The 10,031-nt window shown below is 37.9% G+C and overlaps 1 non-coding gene across 1 annotated transcript; it reads right to left on the bottom strand.

Moving 5' to 3' along the window:
- Positions 1 to 574: 574 nt before the first annotated feature.
- Positions 575 to 679, bottom strand: LOC136171263 (U6 spliceosomal RNA). Its single transcript, XR_010663810.1, has one exon. It is a non-coding gene; the product is annotated as a U6 spliceosomal RNA (small nuclear RNA).
- Between the last annotated feature and the right edge of the window lie 9,352 nt (positions 680 to 10,031).

Genomic DNA, 10,031 nt, shown 5'->3' with positions numbered 1-10,031 from the left:
CTTTCATTTAATGTTTTCAAGCTTCGCCTATGTGTAGCATGTGTCAATATTTCATTCCTTTTTATTGCCAAATAATATTTCCTTGTGTGACTATACCACTTATTATTATCCATCCATCAGTTGGTGGGTATTTAGATTATTTCTACTCTTTGACTATTATGAAGAATGCCGCTGTGATCTTTCACATACAACATATTTTGGTGGACATGCATTTTCTTGGGTGTAGGAATGGAATTGTTGGGTCATAGAATGACTTGAGGGCTTCCCAGGTGACACAGTGGTAAAGAACCCATCTGCCAATGCCAGAAACACAAGTTCGAGCCCTGGGTTGGGAAGATTCCCTGGAGTAGGAAATGGTAACCCACTCTAGTATTCTTGCCTGGGAAATTTCAAGGAGAGAGGAGCTTGGCGGGCTACAGTCCATAGAGTCACAACGAGTCAGACACGACTGAGCTTATACACATTCAGGGTGACAGTATGTTTACCTTCTGAGGAGTTTCCAGGTTGTTTTCCAAAGTGTACTATTTTACATTCTTAATAGCAGTGTATGAGGGTACTAATTTCTCCTCTTCCTCTCCAGTGCTTGTTCTTCACGAGTTTGTGTCATCCTTGCACAGGGGCAATGCTAATCTTCTCTATAACGTTCCAATTTTAGTATATGTGCCACCCAAGCAAGAACTTATCCATCTTTTTATTATACATATATGAAGTGACATCCCATTGTGGTTTTGATTTACCATTTCTGTACCTTTTTTGCAGGCATGTCTGTTCAGATCCTTTCTGATTTTTTAATTAGTTTGTCTTTTTATTTCTGAGTTCTGAGAGTCCTTTATATACTCTAGATGCAATTCTGAGTTCTGAGAGTCCTTTATATACTCTAGATGCAAGTCCCTTATTAGAGATATGATTTGCAAATATTTTCTCCCATTCAGTGGGCTGTCTTTCCACTTTCTTGATTGCATACCTTGTAGCACAGAAGTGTTAGTTTTGATAAAGTCCAATTAGTCAATTTTTTCTTTTGTTTCTTATACTTTCATTTTTATATTTTAAAAAACCATTGCCAAATTCCAGGTAACAGATCTATGCCCATGTTTTCTTCCAAGAGTGCTATATTTTCAGCTCTTACATTTAGGTCTGTGATGCGCTTTTATTTAATTTTTGTATATGATGTGAGGTATAGGTCCAACTTTATTTTTCTTTTTGCATGCAAATATTCAGTTGCCCCAGTATCATTTATTGAAAAGATTAGTCTTTCCCCTATTTAATTTTTTTGGTGCATTTGCCAAAAGTCAATTGACTATAAATGGAGGGTTCATTTATAAACCCTGGGCTCTTAGTTCTACCCCGCTGATCTACACGTGTGTCCTTACGCCAGTGCCACACTGTCTTGATTTTTGTAGCTTTACAACAAGTTTTGAAGTTGGGAAATTTAAGTCCTCCAACTTACAACTTTGTTCTTTTCCAAGATTATTTTGAGACTTTCAGTTTCCTTGAATCCCCATATGAATTTTAATTCAGCTTGTCAATCTTTGCAAAGAAACCAAGCATGAGATTGATAAGAATTACATTGAATTAGATCAACTGAGGGAGAAGAATTCAAGAATTCAATCTGTAGATCAATTGTAAGAAGACACATGCACATAAAATGTCCTTCTATTTATTTTAGTCATTAATCATTTTCAACAATGTTTTAAAGATCATTGAGTGTAAGTTTCACACTTTTGTAAAACTTATCCTAAGTATTTTATTCTTTTTAAGCTATTGTAAAAAAGTTTCTGAATTTCATTTTAAGATCACTCATTGCTAGTGTACAGAACTATAATTAATCATTTTGAATTGAGGTTCAGTTCAGTTCAGTTCAGTCGCTCAGTCGTGTCCGACTCTTTGCGACCCCATGAATCGCAGCATTCCAGGCCTCCCTGTCCATCACCAACTCCCGGAGTCCACCCAAACCCATGTCCATTGAATTGGTGATGCCATACAACCACCTCATCCTCTGTGTCACCTTGTCCTCCTGCCCCCAAGCCCTCCCAGCATCAGGGTCTTTTCCAATGAGTCAACTCTTCACATGAGGTGGCCAAAGTATTGGAGTTTCAGCTTCAGCATCAGTCCTTCCAATGAACACCCAGGACTGATCTCCTTTAGGGTGGACTGCTTGGATCTCCTTGCAGTCCAATTGAGGTACATAGATTTATAATGTTATATATTAGTTTCAAATTTACAACATGGTGACTCAAAATTTTCATAGATTACACTCCACTTAATTTTATTATAAAAATATTGGCTATACTCCCTGTGGTGTACAATATATCCTTACAGTTCATTTTATACATAGTAGCTTGTACTTATTAATCCCCTGCCCCATCGACAATTGATTTTTGTATATTAATATTATAACCTGTAATCTTCCTGAACGTACAACTTCTACTAGTTTTTAGTGGATTGCTTAGGATTTTCTAAATACAACATCATGACATCTGTGAATAGAAACAGTTTTACTTCTTGTTTTCCAATCTTAAAATAGTTTTACTTCTTGTTTTCCAATCTTGAAGACTTTTATTTTACTTTTGTGGTTAAATGCACTGACTAGAATCTCTAGCACAATGTAGACTAGAAATGATGAGAACAAACATCTTTGTCTTGTTCCTGACTTTAGGGGGAATGTTTTCAGTCTTTCATCAGTAACTGTGATATTAGCTGTGGACTTTTCTTTGATACCCTTTATTGGGTTGAGAAAGTTCCCCTCTATTCCTAATTTTTAAAGTGACTTTATCATGACAGGGTATTGGATTATTTCAAATAGGTTTGCTGCATCTATTCAGATATCCCTGGGCTGGGAAGATCCCCTGGAGAAGGAAATGGCAACCCACTAAGTATTCTTGCCTGGAAAATTCTATGGACAGAGGATCCTGGTGGGCTACAGTCCATGGGGTCACAAAGAGTCAGAAATGACTGAGTGACTAACACTTTCACTTTTCATTATTCAGATGATACTGTGAGATTTTTTCCTTTATTATTATATATTGGGCTTCCCAGGTGGCTCAGTGATAAAGAATTCACCCGCCAATGCAGGAGATGTGGGTTCTATCCATGGGCCAAAAAGATCCCCTGGAGGAGGAAATGGCTACTCACTCCAGTAGCCTTGCCTAGAAAATCCCATGAACAGAGGAGCTTGGTGGACTCCCATGAGATCACAAAGAGTCAGATATAACTGAGCATATAGCACATACACATACACACATTACATAGATTTTCAGATGTAAAAACCAACTTTTGTGTTAATTCCACTTGGTCATGGTGTATATATATAATTCTTTTAATATGTCCCCATATTTTGTTGAGGATTGTATCTATATTCATAAAAAATATTGGTCCATAGTTTTCCTTTCTTGTGATGTCCTTGTCTAGATTTTGTATCAGCATAAAAGTGGTCCCATAAAATGAGTTGAAATTGTTCACTCCTCTTCTGTTTTTTGGAAAAATTCATAGAGAAGTGGTATTAATTTTTTAAATGTTTAATTAAATTAACCAGTAAAATTGTCCAGGCCTAGACTTTTCTTTGTGCATAGTTTTTTGGCTAAATTTACTTTTTGTTATAGGTCTGTTCAGATTTTGTATTTTTTCTTGAGTCAGTTTTGGTAGTTTGTGTCTTTGTAGTAATTGGTCTATTTAACATAATTAATCCAATTTATTGGCATACAATTGTCCATATTACTTCTGTTTAATCCTTTTTTATTTCTGTAAAGTTGGTAGTGATGTCCACTTTCATTTCTAATTTTAACAGGTTGAGTCCTCTCTTTTTTTCCTTGTTCAGTCTAGGCAACACAGACCCCTTGGTTGCTTAACACTGGCTGTCACGGTGGCAGAATTTAACCCATTCAATTGAAACACTACAACCGCTCAGCTTGTGCTCGATAGTTGCACTTGGCTTGGCAAACTTGTCCCAGGAATTCTGATGATGCTGTCAGTGACCAAATTAAACTGGAATTACAGTAATTGGTCTTGTTAATATGGTGAACATACATTGTTCAGAAGCTTTGGTGAGCTACATGGTTCCTAAACTCTGTTCCAAATCACTCCAGAGTACCACAAAACATTCACAAGAGCCCTGCAAGATACTTTAAAATTTCTAGGGAAACAAAGCAGTATTTCTTACACAAACTATTACTAACAAGTTGTGTGGATATAAATATTTAATAAATAAGATGGTTAAGACATTTTTTGGCTTATAAATACTATGAAAAAATAATCAAATCACTGTGACCTGAGAAATTTTGCAACCTCTGGATTATTTATTTTTGTTTTTCCCCACAGCCTTATTAAGGATAACTGCATGGGTTTTATTAAACTTTTTGAAATATTAAAAAGAGTTCTAAGAACCTTTCTAACCTCATGAGCCAAGTTGGTAACTGATAGATGAAGGTGTCTCTAAAATCACATGAATAGGACAAAACTGTGTATTATTTGTAAGTACCTGCTCCATGGTGATATCATTATGGTGATATAATACCTCCTGCTCTTGCTCACATTTCCCAAAGATATTTTTCTAGAGGTAGACAAGGAGCAAAGAGGCAATTAACTTATAGTGTTGCATTTGGGGAACACTTCATCTATTATACAAAAATTGATTTAGCATATACTGTGTGTCAGACATGGGGAACAAAACAAAGAAGCCCTGACTGATATTCTAAAATCTAAACGCTTAATGTAATAACAGTGAGGTATGGTGCTTTAAAAAAGATGGTCAGGAAGGGGTCAAATATGGGACACTTAAGTAAATATCTGAATGAAGAGACAGAGAGCAATACAGATAATTAGAGAGGGTTCCAGGGCTTCCCAGGTGGCTCAGTGGTAAAGAATTCACCGGCCAGTGCAGGAAATGCAAGAGATGCTGGTTTGATCCCTGAGTTGGGCAGATCCCCTGGAGGAGGAAACAGCAACCCACTCTAGTACTCTTGCCTGGAGAACCCAATGGACAGAGGAGTCTGGTGGGCTACAGTTTAAGGGGTTACAAAAAGTCAGACACAGCTGAGCACACAGCATCAGGCAGAGGGTTCCAGCAGGTGAAAGGTCAGAGCATGTTTGGCATTCTAGGTAGGAGTTTATATCAGCTAACCTTTGTCTCTGGGCAAGTATATTCCTAGCCTTCTCCCATCCAAGGAGTATAGTGCACAGAACATCTCACAGTGTCCTACCCCTGCTAACCTCCTGTTCTTCCTTCCTTCTTTTCTCCCTTCCTTCTTTCCCTCCCTCTGTCCTTTCTTCCTTCTTCCACCAAATGCTTACTGAAAATCTACTGCACACCATCCATTATTCTTGGTACTTAGGATCCAGCAGTAAATAAAACAGACATGGCCCCAACTTGCTTGAAATTTACAGACTAGCAAACTAGGGTCATTTGTAAACAAACAAACAAACCAAAAATCCCAAGTGTGGTAAGTATTAAACACTTGTTCAGTGAACCTGACCCAAATTAAGAGATAAATATTTGACCAACGAATCAATGTTCAGATGAATGAACAAATGAAGAGATGAATTGACTGACCTTTAAGATGTTATTACCCTGAGATTTTTACCATAGCAGAATAACTAGAATTTTTGGTCTGATTCTCATTTTATATTTCTATATTGCTACAAGTGAAAAATGTTGAGTAAGAATTCAACTAAATCTGTCAGTCAAAAAAACTTCATAAGAAAATCAATTAACTAGCTCAAAATCATTTCTGTACTTTCAGATAAAAAGAAAGCAGCTGCCTGATGATATTTTTAATTGAATTCAGAAGCTATTACCTACAAGAACCTTTAATTTATTCTTACCCAGTCAATTGAAAACAATTTAAGCAAAGCAAAATCTGTTTTCTTTTAAGTTGCAACTAAGCTGAGAGCTGCCATGCCAGCTTTCACCCAGTGTGAATTTCAGGAACTGAATGATAAACACCAGTAAATGAAACCTTTTCCTAGAATGCCAGCAGGGCTGCTTTAACCAAGGTTAGGCTACTAGGCAACAATCTAAGAAAACCAATATTCTGTTGCTAATTACCCATCTAAAAGGCTAGAGAGGAACTTATAGAAAGAAGCAATCTTCTTAATAATTCCCCAATTACTCCACCCTGAATCATCTCTTACTCATGAAAGGGTGAATATGGTAGTTTCAGAGAATCTCAGTTCTCATTAAAGTAAGAATTAGAGAGATTGCCTCCCTGAAAGAAATGGGCTTAACAGTTCTATGCAAACGCCTTACCCTCCGTATGAAAGTTACAGTATTAGTCATTCAGTTGTGTTTGACTCTTTGTGACCCCATGCATGGACTGTAGTCTGCTAGGCTACTCTGTCCATGGGATTCTCCAAGCAAGAATACTGGAGTGGGTAGCCATTCCCTTTTCCAGGGGATCTTCCCAACCCAGGAATGGAACCTGGGTCTCCTGCTTTGCAGGCAAATTCTTTACCATCTGAGCCACCAGGGAAGCCATACCTCCATGTAGTATTTACAAATGCTGTGGGTGAGACCGACAGAGAGGGAAGGCTTCTGGAGGCTGAAGTGGTGGGAGCCACAGAGCTCAAATTGATGGCAGTACTGTCAGTCACATTGCAATCTGGTCTCTACTGGTTCATCTGTTTGCTCATTACATATGAACAAGAAGACAGAAAAGCTTACAGTTGAACGAGGGAGTCATGTGAGAAACCGGTACACAAATAAACAAGATGGTCAAATATAACTGTGCCTTGAAGAAAATTTCCAAGGTTATGTGACAGAGAGTAACTTTAGAAGACTTGTTTAATAAAGTGGTTAAGAAAGGCCTTCAGGCTATTTTTCTAAGAGTTTTATGTATTATATATGTTCTCTGTGTTCTTTTTAAATAGAGTCTAACCATGCTGCTATCACACTAGCTAGAGTAGACACCCAACAAGTGGTTCTTTTCTAGCCAACTCATCATGAGTCTATGGAAAGGAATGGAATGGGAGTAGGTCTTAACACAACGACTGGAATCAGCCAATACAAGACACAGGGGGAAAAGTCACTTCCTCCTTCATGACCATGGCTAGGCAAAAAAATTCCTCAGAATTACTAAAAAACCAAGAATATTAGAGAAAAAAATTTTTAAGTTGGATTTTTTTTTAAATTCAAAAGCTTTTGTTTTTAGAAGGACACCTTTTAGGAAATTAAAAAGCAGACCACAGACTGGGAGAAAATATTGAATATATACCAAAAATACTATGTGTGTGCATACTCAACATATATATGTATAAATACATGTTGTTCTTTAGTCTCTTGGTCATGTCCAACTCTTTGCAACTCCATAGACTATGGCCTGCCAGGCTCCTCTGTCCATGGGATTCTTCAGGCAAGAATACTGGAGTGGGTGGCCATTCTTTTTTCCAGGGGCTCTTCTGGACCCAGAGATCAAATCCACACCTCTTGCACAGGCCGGTGGATTCTTTAATACTGAACCACCACGGAAGCTTCTATAAATACATACATGTGCATGCACATATAACATATAGGATGTGTGTGTTTCATATGTCATATATATCTGGAAAAGGACACATAAAGAACATATAATGAACTCTTAAATATCAATAATTAGAAGACAACTCAACTTTTAATTGGACAAAAGATTAAAACAGGTACTTCACAAAAAATGATAGAAAATGGCCTATAGCACTCAAAAAGATGTTCAACACCATTAGTCATCAGAGAATTACAAATTAAAACCACAGTGAGATACCCCTTTACACCTACTGTAATGGCTAAGATGAAAAAGAGTAACCATACCAAGTGTCGGTAAGAATGTGGAAAAACAAACTCATACACTGCTGAGGTACACACAAACTTGTATAAAATGTTCATAAGAGTTTTATTTCAAAGAGCGAATAACTAGGAACAGTCTTTGGAGAAGGAAATGGCAACCTACTCCAGTATTTCTGCCTGAAAAATTCCATGGACGGAGAAGCTTGGTGGTCTACAGTCCATGGAGTCTGAAAGAGTCAAACATGACTGAACATGCACCCACAACAACAAGGAACAGTCTCACTACCCATCGCAGATGAACGGATAAACAAGTTGTGTTGTACGTACAGAGTGGAATACTACTCGGCAATAAAATGAACTACATCCATACATGGATGACTCTGAAAAACATGCTGAGTAAAATAAGTCAGGCACAAAAACACATGCTGTATGATGCCACTTGCATGTAATTCTAGAAAAGAGAAAGTCTAATCTATAGCAATAAAGAGCAGATTAGTGGTTGCCTGGGGTGTGGATCAGAGCAGACTGACTACCAAAAGGAATGAGGGGTAATTTGGGGGTGATGGAAGTGTTCTACATCTTAACTGTGGTTGTGGTCACACAGGTGTGTACATCTGTCAAAACTCTAAGAATGTATCCTTAAAAGGATCACATTTTATTGTATATGAATAATAATATAGTTGGCTTTGACTCAAGTTGACTTTTAAAATGGGCTCTTTCAAAAAGTGATTTTAGTGTTTCCTTACAGCATGGGTGGAGGCATGTCATTCGTTAGATCAATTCAAGAAATTGGAGGTTGGAAAGTTAGGCAAACATGGAGTCAATATAACAACCATAGACCCAAAATATTCTCTGACATGATTTTATCAAATTTACTGTACCAGTTGTGAAAGATGCTCTGTAAAGAAAAAGTCTCTGGTCCAGTAAACTGTAGAAAAACTGAATATTCTACAGATTCACATTATAACATTACCATAAATATGATTCTGAAAGTCCCAAAGTGAATAAAGATGTATTATACTAGCCTTTTTAAACTTGTTTTAACAAGAAATATATAGTGGGGCATGACTTTGGAAATGCTAAATTACTTGACCAATGTCAATCTGGAAGGAAGTTTCTTAAGAGTTTTTAATCATCAATATGTATTTTAAATCTCAAAGAGTGTTTCAGTATATAGCATTTTCCACATGTATTTGAGCATAGTGTTCTATTTTCAACTGCATCTTGCAAAAATTGGTATTCTATTTTCTTCCAAAAACAATTTTCTAGGGTTCGTCCAAGAAGAAGGTAATGGCACCCCACTCCAGTGCTCTTGCCTGGAAAATCCCATGGACGGAAGAGCCTGGTAGGCTGCAGTCCATGAGGTCGCTAAGAGTTGGACACAACTGAGCGACTTCACTTTCATGCACTGGAGAAGGAAATGGCAACCCACTCCAGTACTCTTGCCTGGAGAATCCCAGGGACGGGGGAGCCTGGTGGGCTGCCGTCTATGGGGTTGCACAGAATCGGACATGACTGAAGCGACTTGGCAGCAGCAGCAGCAGCAGGGTTCGTCCAAAGAGCTTGGTCCTTGCCTCTATCCTCCTTACAAGCAACTTAGCAGTAGTAGTGGAGTCACTCGGCCGTGTCTAACTCTTATTACCCCATGGACTGTAGCCCAGCAGGCTCCTCTGTCCATGGGTATCTCCAGGCAAGAATCCTGGAGTGGGTAGCCATTCCCTTCTCCAGGGGATCTTCCGACCCAGGGATCAAATAAACCCAGGTCTCCTGCATTGCAGGCAGATTCTTTACCATCTGAGCCACCAGGGAAGCCCACAAACAACTTAGCTAAGTGGCAAATACAGGATTGTCAAATGTTCAGATGACACAAACCAGTTTCTTAAAAAGATAAGCAATACTCTAAAATTTGAATTCACTAAGATCTGGATAAGCAAGATTGATGAAATTTAAAACAAACTATTGTTTGAAAATTTCAATTAAGTGTATATATGTTTATGGGGACAGATGGAAGCAGGCGTTGGAGTTTTAGTTGACAATAAACTCAACCAAAAGTACAATATTGTGTCATCAAAAACCAATTCAACTTTAGTTTACACAAGAGAAGGGTGTCAAGAATAATAAGAGAACCACTGTAGGTGAGTACAACTGTAGAATTACAAGATGGTCAAAGGGCCAGAAATGTCAAAGGAAGAGTGTTCAGATTTGGTGGGGGGAGGCAGAGAATATAAATGTAGAATGGTATGTGCCTCCAAATATGAGGAGAAACTTCATGGAAAGTCAT

The sequence above is a fragment of the Muntiacus reevesi genome, chromosome 6 (genome assembly GCF_963930625.1).
Source record: "Muntiacus reevesi chromosome 6, mMunRee1.1, whole genome shotgun sequence".
Lineage (NCBI taxonomy): Eukaryota > Metazoa > Chordata > Mammalia > Artiodactyla > Cervidae > Muntiacus > Muntiacus reevesi.
The sequence above is the reverse complement of the archived record's forward strand: the minus strand, read 5'-3'. Positions and strand labels throughout refer to the sequence as shown.